We start from the raw sequence: 11,555 nt of genomic DNA on the forward strand, positions 1-11,555 counted from the left end.
TTTTAAAATCTCATATCTCGATCGATTTGTTAGTTACCTGTTACTTAGCCGTGGAAAACATAAACTGTTCACTTTTCTTTACGTAATTTTGGAAATCTGCAACTTTGGGATTTCAGTGGGACAATTAATATTACTCGTGAATTTCTTTCAAGCAAATGGCAACACCACGACAGAAGTTTTTTTGCCGGTAGGTTCGCTAACATGGTCGGAATACCGCGAAATTTACTTTCCTACGTCGGGGATGTGTAAATTTTTTAAATATAGTGCTTCTGGCGATCGGATCCACTTTGAAGCTGTGTGTATTCTACCCCTTAACCATCTATTCATGATTCTATTTTTTATCACAAGATTATGGTATGTATGTTTGAGTATTCTTACAGCACTGGCCTTGATTTATCGTTTGGTGTCTATTCCAAGAACCGTAAGAATCAACATTCTCAAATCAGTGGACACTTTATCAAAGAGATCAACTTTACAAATGATTTGCAAAGAATTTTCTTACAGTGATTGGTTCTTCCTCGTAAACGGAACTAATTTTTCAGACTTTGATTATTGCTGTCTTCATGAAAAACTTGTAGTTGCGATGCGATCAAAAATTATGCCTTACTTTAAGGAGAACGAGAATGGTTCCTTAATACTTGAAGTACCAAAGGAAGAAGAAAAATCTATAATAATTTCTGATTTATAATTTTTATAACTGTTTCAGATTAATAAAAAATTTCCATTTGTAATAGTTTTAATAATATTTAACCTATAATTTCTAGAGATGTACCGGATCCAAAAATTTTGCCGGGTACCCGGTGAAAAAGTATCTCTTACCCGGTTCTCTTACCCGGTATCTCTTACCCATTTGGGGTACCTTTGTTACCCGGTGGTTCCGGATACTAGGTAAAATTTAGATTTATTACCTGAGGTAATTTAAGTCGCCCCAGTTAAATAAATAAATAAAAAAAAGATGCTTTTATTATTAGATTTTTTTAAAACTAGACTTTAAAAAAGTTTTCAAAATAAATTTTATATGACAGTTCGGATATGGAATGTTTAACGTAAAACATTCCAATGAAGTGGAGAAATATTTTACTAATAGATATTATAGTTAATTTTTCATTTGATTTACATAAAAATTTTCAATTCCATTTATTAATGTAGTATTTGTTAAAAGTAGAATGTTTTTAAAATATTTTAATGAAGATGACGGTATATAGAATAAAAAATGTGTTCGCCATCATTGTTTAATTTTTAATCATTCGAACTATAAACGTAATTTACACGCAAAGAATCTACTTTAGTAAACTATTTTAAACTTTTGGTGAGAAATATTTTCTTATACCAATGGAGAACTGAAGATTCATATAGCAATTTTGCTGTTAGAATTTTGTTTCCGTGTTAAAATTCTATTTCTATATAAAGTAATTTCTAGATCAAGTAACAAAAGAAGGGCAAAACTGCTTCCATGAAAAACTTTTCCCGTGAAACTAACCAGTATTTGAGTAACACGAAGAAAACATACGAAAACCTCTCTTGGTTAGCCCGACGGTAAGAAAACTTTAGACTAGTTAAAAATTGAATTTATCATTCTAAAAAGTAAGAAACACGCTAATTACTAAAAATTTAGTCTAAAGTTACCGATTGCCTTTTATTCAGTGCGTGCTTCTTTTTAATATAAACGTGAATAAACTTATACTGAAAATATAATAATTCAATGTTTTCAAATGAGTTTTTTGTCGAATTATGTAAAAATAAAAAGTTTTTAAAAATTTATTTATCAATTTTTGTTAATAAAAATTGTCTTTGTTTCAACATATACTTTAATCTACTAGAAAATTAATTTTTATTGATCTTTAAACTAACATTAGAACAATTAGCGTATCATTAGTAAGAAAATATTTCATGTGTGGTTTGTAATTGTCTATTAGACTGATAAAGTACAAATCCATACTTCTCAATCTTATAACTGCATTTACTAATTTGCTGAAAGCAAATTTAGTATAAAAGTAATAAGTATATATCGTAAAATTTCTATAATTATTTTTCAATTTAAATCATGATGCTTTTATCGAATAAAAGGAAATAAATATCAATCTAATTTCATAATGATAATTTTGTATTTATTTAAGCATCATAAAAATATAGGTGAAATAGTTTGCAGCTTCAGACTTTTGAATCGACTTTGTTCTTTACTAAAGTGAACATCTCTTTTTAATATGTTTTTCTTTTTCCCAAAAGGTATCCATCTTATAAAAATTTCCCTGAATAAAAATTCTGCTCGAGATTAAAATATGCTAGTGGGCTGCGCCCCCTTCTCGCTAACGCTCGCCAACCCCCGAAAATTGCTACGCAATCTTATATGGTTTGCTTCGGAAACTAAGCTCGCTTCGCTCGCTACTAACTTAGGTGCATTACAAATTTACACAATTCTAAGAATTCAGAACAATTATTCAAATCCATATAGCAACTTTTTTTTTAAAAGAAACATTACATCTTTTTAGTAAATACTACGTCATTAAAATAAATTTGAATTCAAATAAATGACGTGTAATTCGTTAAACCTATTAGAAATGTGCTACAGTATAAAATCTTAAGATAAAATTTCTAAAACTGATATCTCTTTAAAAAGGTTAAAATTTTGGCTATAATTAAGTCTATTAAAAATTGAAATAAGTGAATTGCAGTGGAAAAACCTGCATAAACAAATAAATTCTAGTAAAACAAATAAATTCGACTACTCTCGTGTGCCTAGTTTATGCTCTCTCTGGTTATTTCAGTTTCCGTTTTTAAAAGCGCTATATGTTGAGCCATCTAAGCTACATTTGGCATGTGACATTTTTAGCGGCAATGATTGGTCAATTTTCTAGTGTTGCCATTCGGGGAGTTGTAATGAGGCTTTTTTTTTATCGCCGTGTAAGAGAAATATATATATATAGATGCTATTCATAAATAAATGTTAACCGGCACTGGATACTTGGCAAAATTGACCCGGTTCGGATACCGGGTCTTGAGACTAAAACCCGAGTCCGGATACCGGGTAATAAAATTCATTTGATGAGTTCGGAAAATTACCGGTTAATGAAAAACTGGTTGGGTAATTTCCCGGTACTCGGTGCATCCCTAATAATAATTAGTAGTATATTGAAAGATCACTTTAGAAGTGAAAAGTGATAACCCACATTTTTGGTGCTTATAATAGAGATAAGAATATTTTCCTGTGTCCCAGCATTTTATTTTTTTCTTATAGTTTATGGTCAAGAAATTCTTATGGTCATCGAGGTCTTGAGTTTCTCAAATCTTTAATCGTTTTTTGACCTATGCGTGATATTTTTTACAATTCATCTTCTGTATTTTTTTAAAATTATGCTATTCCGTAAAAAATAGTAAAAGAATCGTAAACACATAATATTTCAATAGAACGTATAAAATTGAGTAGAAAAAACAGATTGCAGTTGAACTAGTGCAAACACTAACGCCATTTTTTCCCTACTAAAATATGTAGACTTGACTTGGAAAAAAAAAATTACCATAATATTGGGCGACAGCTATTATATTTCAGACATTATGGCAGCCTGGCTACTAGGATTTTTCGACCCCTCGTTTTAAACATAGGAAATTAAATTATTCTCTCAAATTTAGAGATAAGGTAGTTTTCAAATAAAAAGCGTTTTTTTAAGATAACTTCTTCATGTTTCCTTCTCTTCATAATCTGATTCATTTCTTGTATATCATATTTCATTTGTTTTTTCTATTTTAACATGTCATGAAAATAAAAATTCAGTCAGCTGATTTCTATATTAGTTTCAACATCGAATTATCCTACGCTATAAAATTTTTAGCCATTTTTACACTAGTTATATCCTGTCATTATGCTTTACACGGATTGCCAAGGCCGTAGCCAGGATATTTTTTCGGGGGGGGGGAGGATTTGGTGAGAAGCAAGGGCAGTTTCAGATATGCAAAGTAGGGGAAAAACATTGTAACAAATATTGTTTATTCTGTTGTTTGCAAAAGTTAAACTAGTAATTAAAAAATATTACATAATAATTATTTTTCAATTAATATTACATAATAATTATAATAAATTTGTAAACAAAGTTTATAAAGATATGCGACGGAGAATTGAAGAAAATTTTTCGATTACTTTTTTAGGACAAACCGGAATATCCCGAAATATGCTTAATAAAGTTATCCCTGTTAGCCTTTCTTCTTTAGTAGCATTTCTTGTTACTGTTTTTACGCGTTTAAGAGTAGAAAAAAATCTCTCTGCAGTTGCTGTGCTGATTGGCAACGTAACCAATATTAATACAGTAGGGAACCGATTATCCGGAATAATCGGGACCATCGCTATTCCGGATAACTGATTTTTCCGGTTTTCTGAATCGCTATAAAAAGCTGTTTTTTTATTGTAAAACCCAACTAAAAAAAAAAATTTGGAAATGATCTTAAAAAGAAAAAGCGATGATGTAATACACTAATGATTATTTCAAAAATGATGGTAAAGTAAGCATCTTTAAAAAAAAAGGAAAAATCCTAAAATCTTATGAGGAAAAAAACATTTTTTTTATAAAAATGGCGGGAAAATTTATCGAATTTCGTTCCGGTGTTTTGGTTTTCCGATTTCCGGCTAACTGGTTCTGTACTGTAACAAGCAATTAAATGTTTGGGAAAAAGATACTGTCACATTCTTCCATTGCTGAAAGTGCCAAATCTGGTGTACAAAGGGGTTCACGCAGGTTCCACTTTGAAGCCCATACTTCCATTTCTCCCATGAGGTTTTCGATGCCAATGAAATCTGCGTAGATTCAGAAATTGCATAAATTAATATGCTGAAAAACAATTGATTTCGGGGGAGGAGTCTAACCGAAGGAAAGATGAGCGACAAGGTCAAGTGAAGATGATACACTAGCGAAGCGAAGGTGGTGCACTGGGAAAAGGTTTGATTCTACAGTTTTTGTTTTTCTTTTTACTGAGAGGCTCAAAGAAAGACTAAAAAGTTTGAATCCCAGAATTTCGGGGGGGGGGGTTTGTCCCGACGGTCCCCCCCCCCTGGCTACGGGCCTGCGGATTGCGATCGTATAATTGGATGTCATACTCATAATAAGAGACTAATTAATGGGGTTACATGTTCTTCAAATCAGTTTAAAACAATTTATTATAATACGTATTCAACATAAACTCAAATATACAATAAACTATGTCTGAAGCAAAAACAAGTAATTCATTAACATACTTTGAGAACCATATTACATTTTCCAAATTATAATTGTTCAACTCAAAATGTGATGGGTAGCAGCAATTTGGAATTAGGTTCCTAATAGTTTGATCTGGAGAACAGTTAGGAACTGCTTAACGAACGCTACTTTCACATTTTGAGTATTTCACTATATATCAAGAACAATTTAAGCGAATTGCAAAAATTTTGATTACAATTATAAAATTTGTTCTTTCAAAGACATTTTCACATTTTTTCTTTATAATTATTTTTTAAAATTCAATTTAGTAACTGGGGTTGAAAAGCCTGAATTGAAAGATGCATAAAGTTTAATAATATTTTAAATAATGCAATTTTAAATCGACAAAATACAAAATTTGAACGAAATCCGCAGAATAGTCAATGAGTTATTCATTTTCAAAAGGTCGTATATTTAAAAAATTAGTTTATCGAACGCTATTCGGAAGATTTCGTTCAATTTTTCTAGTTAGTCATTTAGAATTGCTTTCTTTAAAATAATGTAAATATTTGCATACCTTAAAATTCACATTTTTTAGACTATTTTATAAGATAATTTCATAATTACTTAAAATTATTTTTTATACATGGAATTTACAGACCCTATTCTCCAGATTGCGGTTGCCCCACCCCCGTATTTTGAAGGACTATAATTCGCATCTGTAGAAACAATTTTATGTTTATTCAAAGAAAGTACGTCTATGTGTCCCATTACACAAATTAATACAGTCTGTATTCCGATAGCAGAAATCCTCCTGCACGGCAGCAGGCGCTACAGATTAACACACTATCTGCTGATTATTTTACATATCAGATTTTAAAGAATAAGAAAAAAAACTGCTAGCAGAAAGAAAAAAAAACGAGAACAAATAAAAATAATAAGAGTTTATAAAACTAAGTTTTTTTTCAAAAAAAAAAAAAAAAAAAAAAAAAAAAAAAAAAAAAAANTTAAAAAAAAAAAAAAAAAAAAAAAATCAGATATCGAAGCATGAAACATTCAATGTTTATTTTTCTGGTTATTATTTTATTTGTCTAAGTATTGAGTATTTTATGTATTGAGAATACCATAAATTATAATTTTGTTAATTTGTTTAAAATGAAAAATATTTAATTTTGACATTATCATCAGTCTGATCATCCTTTGTGTGATTTTTTTTTTTATTTATTGAATTTAGTATACGCTTGTTTCCCTCCCCCACCTTCGTTTTGGACAAACAAAGAATATAATTGTAAAAAAAGGTTTTTTTTTTTTAAAAAAATCAAACATTAGAAAGGTTTTGTTTATAACTAACTTTTATTAAATTTAATAATAACACATTGTGCTCAATGGATGTTAGATTAAGCTTAATTATCTCTGTCAAATTGAGTGCAGGCAAAATTCAAATTTTTGACTATACTCTGTAAATTCTGCTTTCGTGGTCTGTACTAATTAATTAGCATATTTAAGATGAGGCAGTTCAGATTGAATCTCAGCACGTGAAAATCCGATCATTAGATCCAAATTTACTCAGGGTGTTCACTTTTTAATTTTGCGCACTGTGCGCTGAAAAAGTGACGAAAATAATTAGTTTAAAGATACTTAAAATATATCTCGATACCCTATTTAATTACCTCGTTAAAATAAGTATTAAAACTTCAATACACTGTGATATACCAATACATGGACCTACAGGTACTGCTTGTTCCATTGCAATATTATTCTAATGAAACACATATTTAAACTTTTGCGCGATTTTTATACAATTAGGAATATTTTTCTACTTGATAATATGCTAGGTCTATAATTATTATCTATTCTTTCATTACAAAATGGAAACTAAATACAAGAAAATCAACTAACAAGGGTGTGATATTATGTATAATTTTTCCTCCTTTTCCCTTCTTCACTCAGATACTTCCCAAAATCACAATTGGCCAAATAAATGGTAACCAGTTAACAACACAAATATTTATTAACAAAGAAAAAAAAACGAAGTTTGAAGAAAATTAATATAACCAATACACCTAAACAATTCGCTTCCGCTCTCCATCAGAGCGTTCCCTCCTCTGTCTTTTTACAACATCTACCTTGATGACAGCGCCATCACAACATGGAGGCATGACAAAGGGTAAAAAAAAAAAACTTGAAATTTGGTTTACATTTGTTAGTTGGTTTTACATTTCAGGAAAGAGTACACTGTCTATAGACCAAAACAATGTAGGAATAATAGCAATATAATCTTTTTTTTACCAAAAACGACACTAATATTTTATGCCACCACGACGAGTCATTAATAACGAAATCAAAGTTGAAAAATATAAGGTATAATATTTACAGAGTAAATTTGATGGATAATAACTTACATTTCAGAAGGGACGTGGTCTTTTTTTCCTTCCACCATAGTTTAAATTTTCTAATTCTTCATTTAAAATAAATAATTTATTCAACAGCTCGGCAACAATAATCATAATCACAAACATACAAAAAGACAGTAGTTTTGTTTATAAAGTAGGTTACTGCCTACCTATTTCTATCTCTGGTACAAAACGACGAATAAGGGGCGGGCCTCTCTTGTCGAAAGAACTCGTCCCGCAGTGGACTGATCGTTAAGACACGGTTCCGAGCAGATCACCGAAGTTAAGCATCACTGGCTGTGGTCAGTGTGCTGGTGGGTGACTATTTGGATCAGTCTGTGTAGAGACAGAGGGTGTGCGGTATTGGTCCTCGTTAAACTGTTCTACCGTAAAGTGCTCGACTTCGCGTGCAGATCGTCGGGCTACCGAAGTAATTGTGATGTCATTTCTTCGGATCATCCTCAGGGATGTTTCCCAGACAGTCGCCGATAGTTCTTTGTGCAGCTCTAGTGCGACGTAAATGAACTACAACAACTCTGGTCGAAAGATGTCTTTTTGGTGGCAAATGCATTGAGGTAAAAGCTTCGACATTCTTTCTAAACAGGGCTCTATCCTATCTGACATACTTGTCCTATGTACTCTTAAGCAAGGGCTCTTTGCTATTCGTTTTTAAAAGCTAAGGCCCTTCTGAGACTTTGGGGTATAAACCACCTACCTCCTCTAGCGCAATTCAGAAACTTAGTAATTATTGGAGATAGTTTTGTAGGTATTTTATTTACGTCGCACAATGGGCTATTGGCGACGGTCTGGGAAACATCCCTGAGGATGATCCGAAGACATGCCATCACAATTTTGATCCTCTGCAGAGGGGATGGCACCCCCGCTTCGGTTGCCCGACGACGAGCATTTAACGGTAGAACGAGAAAAGATTTTTTTAAAATGAGATTTGACATTTTTTTTACGAGGATCGATATCACATACCCTCGGTCCCTACGTAGACTGATCAAAGTGGTCACCCAACCGCTTACTGACCGGAGCCAGTTATGCTTGACATCAGTGATCTACTGGGAACCGTGTCCTTACGATCAGTCCACTGCGGGACATATAATTTTGTGAAAACCACTTTAAAAATAAGAAATTTGCAACAATGATTTATAATAAATAGAATTTAGTAGGAGATTAGATAAATGAATGCAAACAGAATAGCGACGATGAATAACTTTATAATAGTCAGGCATAAATAAAATTACTTTTCTTTCTCTAAAAATGCAATTAAAAAAAAGAGAGAGAGAGAAATTGGGAGTATGGAATGTTCTGGGACATCTAAAATTCTCCCAGACAGAGAGCATGATTGGGCCTACGGGGGGGGGGGGGATTGCCTCGCCCCTCAAAAAAGCATGAGGCGCGTATGCACATGATGTTATTCAAGTAAGAAGTTATGTCATTGATCTCCCAAATATACAAGGGAACACAAAAAAAACTTATCTTTTTTGAATTCTTTATTATTTTTTTAAATATACCATTTTTATAATAATTCAATAGTTTCATTACATCTTGTGGAATATCTTTCCAAATCTTTTGTAATTAGTCACTAAATACAGCGCAGTCAGTTAATTAAAGTTAGAACAAAAAGCCACGTTTATAGAAAACTCGCTCTAAATATAGCGTAGAGGAAAAAAAGAAATCTCTTCAATCTCATTTGTACAAGGATTGCGACTTTCGTATTTGTTAGTCATACTTTCCTTGAAAAATAATGGCATATAACATTTTCTTTTTTGCATATTTATCTATCCAATGACTGTTGATCAATCTTAATACTAGTGAGTAAACCTTTTAAAAAGAGGAAATTTTTTGTGTTTGTATTACCCAGCAATTAATTGCTGGGCATTAATTAATTGCATTAAAATCAATCCAGCTATTGTATTAAATCAATGATCCCCCTGAAGCAATTGTATTAAAATCAATCCAGCTATGCATCATAAAATTAATTTTTTAAAAGTAGAAAATTTCTTTCTTTTAATTTTCTTGTTAAGACCAGGAGAATTTTTATTATACTAGTAGAAACTGGTAAATCCAGTAGAGTTGGCAGATAATGACATTATAAATTTGATATTGCAAAATAATTTAATCAAATTTTGAATGTTCATTGAATAGTTATAAATATATTCAGATAAACAAATCTTCGTATTTTTAAAACTAGTAATAGTTTATTAAAACTTATTGTATTTTAGCTATTGCATTGATATATTTAGTAAATCTTATCTCTACTTCTATGGCTGCGCTGTTTAGTTAAATTTTGAAAAATTTGATAACCCACATCTAAGTTAATATTAAAAATCGATTTATTATTTGAAAGCTTATATTACACTCAGCATAAATAGACCGTCTCGCTCCTATACTAAGTGTTCTTAAAAATTTTTTTTCATGGGTATCTCCAAGATGAAATGCTAGACAATGTCAATTCGCAATGAATGTTACACTATTGAAAAATATAGTTTATGCTATTGCTGATTGCCTGAAATATGTAAAATGAAAACATACGTCATTCCTTTTTCTTTCCTTCAAAAAAAATTTTTTTTTTGTACAGAACGATTATAAATGTTCTATTAATGTAAAAAGAAAAAAATTTGGTTACAGTGAAGTTTAAAATAAATGTGCTATCCACTTAGTAATTATCTTCATTTAAAAAATAATAAAAAAACAACAACATTTTTTTATTTGACTTTTGCTATTTTAACATTCACAGTTCAGACTCTTAACACAAAAGGGGGGTCAGATTTTTGAGACTTTACCAAAAATAAAAGTATTTAAAGTGACAGTAGGGAAAGGATGCCAAAATAACCAGTAAATATATAACTGCATAAACAAATTAAAAAAACAAACACTTAATACAATATACTAAGTACATTTTTGGGTTCAGAATGTACTGTACTTTTAACACGTTGAATGCCATGGGGGTCACTGGTGACTGGCATTGAGTTTGTTCGTAGCGCTACCGGTGAAGTCAAGATTATTAGAAATGCATAATTCGTGTAAAATTTGAATGCTTTAAATTTTTTTACATTATTATCTTTACTAAAATGGCTTGAAGAAATTAATGCAACATAGATCACACAAAAATCATTTGGGCCAGACATGTAAAATTAGTGTGGCATTCAACGTGTTAAAATAGTCTATTCCCCTATAAAGCTTAAGATTGGCGCACCAGCAAGGTAGAGGATATCCAAACGCCATTGTGTACATATGATCAGGGGTGATTGTAAGCCCAAGTCAAAATTCCGGAAAATTTCTTGAGTTAAAAAAAAAAAAAAAAGTTTAAATTTAAAAAAATTTAAACAAGTTTTTTTTTCTCCCTTTCTCTCATTTCTTAGTTTACTTAAAATATATTTAAAATTTTACACATACCTATGAAGACCTGGAGAAGTAATTAAAATGTACAAATATGTCTTTCTTTCTTGAGTTTATGATTATAATAACTATTTACTGATAAAAAATGAATATTAATCATGAATATAAGCTTATAAAGTATCTGGCTCTCCCTTACAAGCAAATAAAAAAAACTGTGTTTTTAAGTTCCACCTTAGAAAATTTGTTTTCCGCAAACTTCTGTGATCAATGATTTTTTGAAAAGTCTGGACCTTCAATCTCCAGAAACTTGCGGATCACTGTTAGTGAAAAATCCGGATTTTTTTTCCAGAGCACAATCAGCCATGTATGATTAATATTTATTTAACATGCTCCACAAAGAAATATTTCAGCCAAGAATTGATACTAACTCAGTTAGTACAATTAATTTGACTTTCCACAGGATTTTGAGATAATGTTAATAAAAGAATTGAATTTTATCAGTCTACTTATTTCAAAAGGAAGTTTTACCGTGTTCATCATTCATGGATCAAGATATAATGCTGTGCTAAAATTAAGGACCGTGGTGAACAGTTATAAATTTAAAACTTTTTTATGAAAATCACTTACCAGATTTTAAAAAAATGAATAAAAA

This window comes from Parasteatoda tepidariorum, chromosome 3 (assembly GCF_043381705.1).
Source record: "Parasteatoda tepidariorum isolate YZ-2023 chromosome 3, CAS_Ptep_4.0, whole genome shotgun sequence".
NCBI lineage: Eukaryota > Metazoa > Arthropoda > Arachnida > Araneae > Theridiidae > Parasteatoda > Parasteatoda tepidariorum.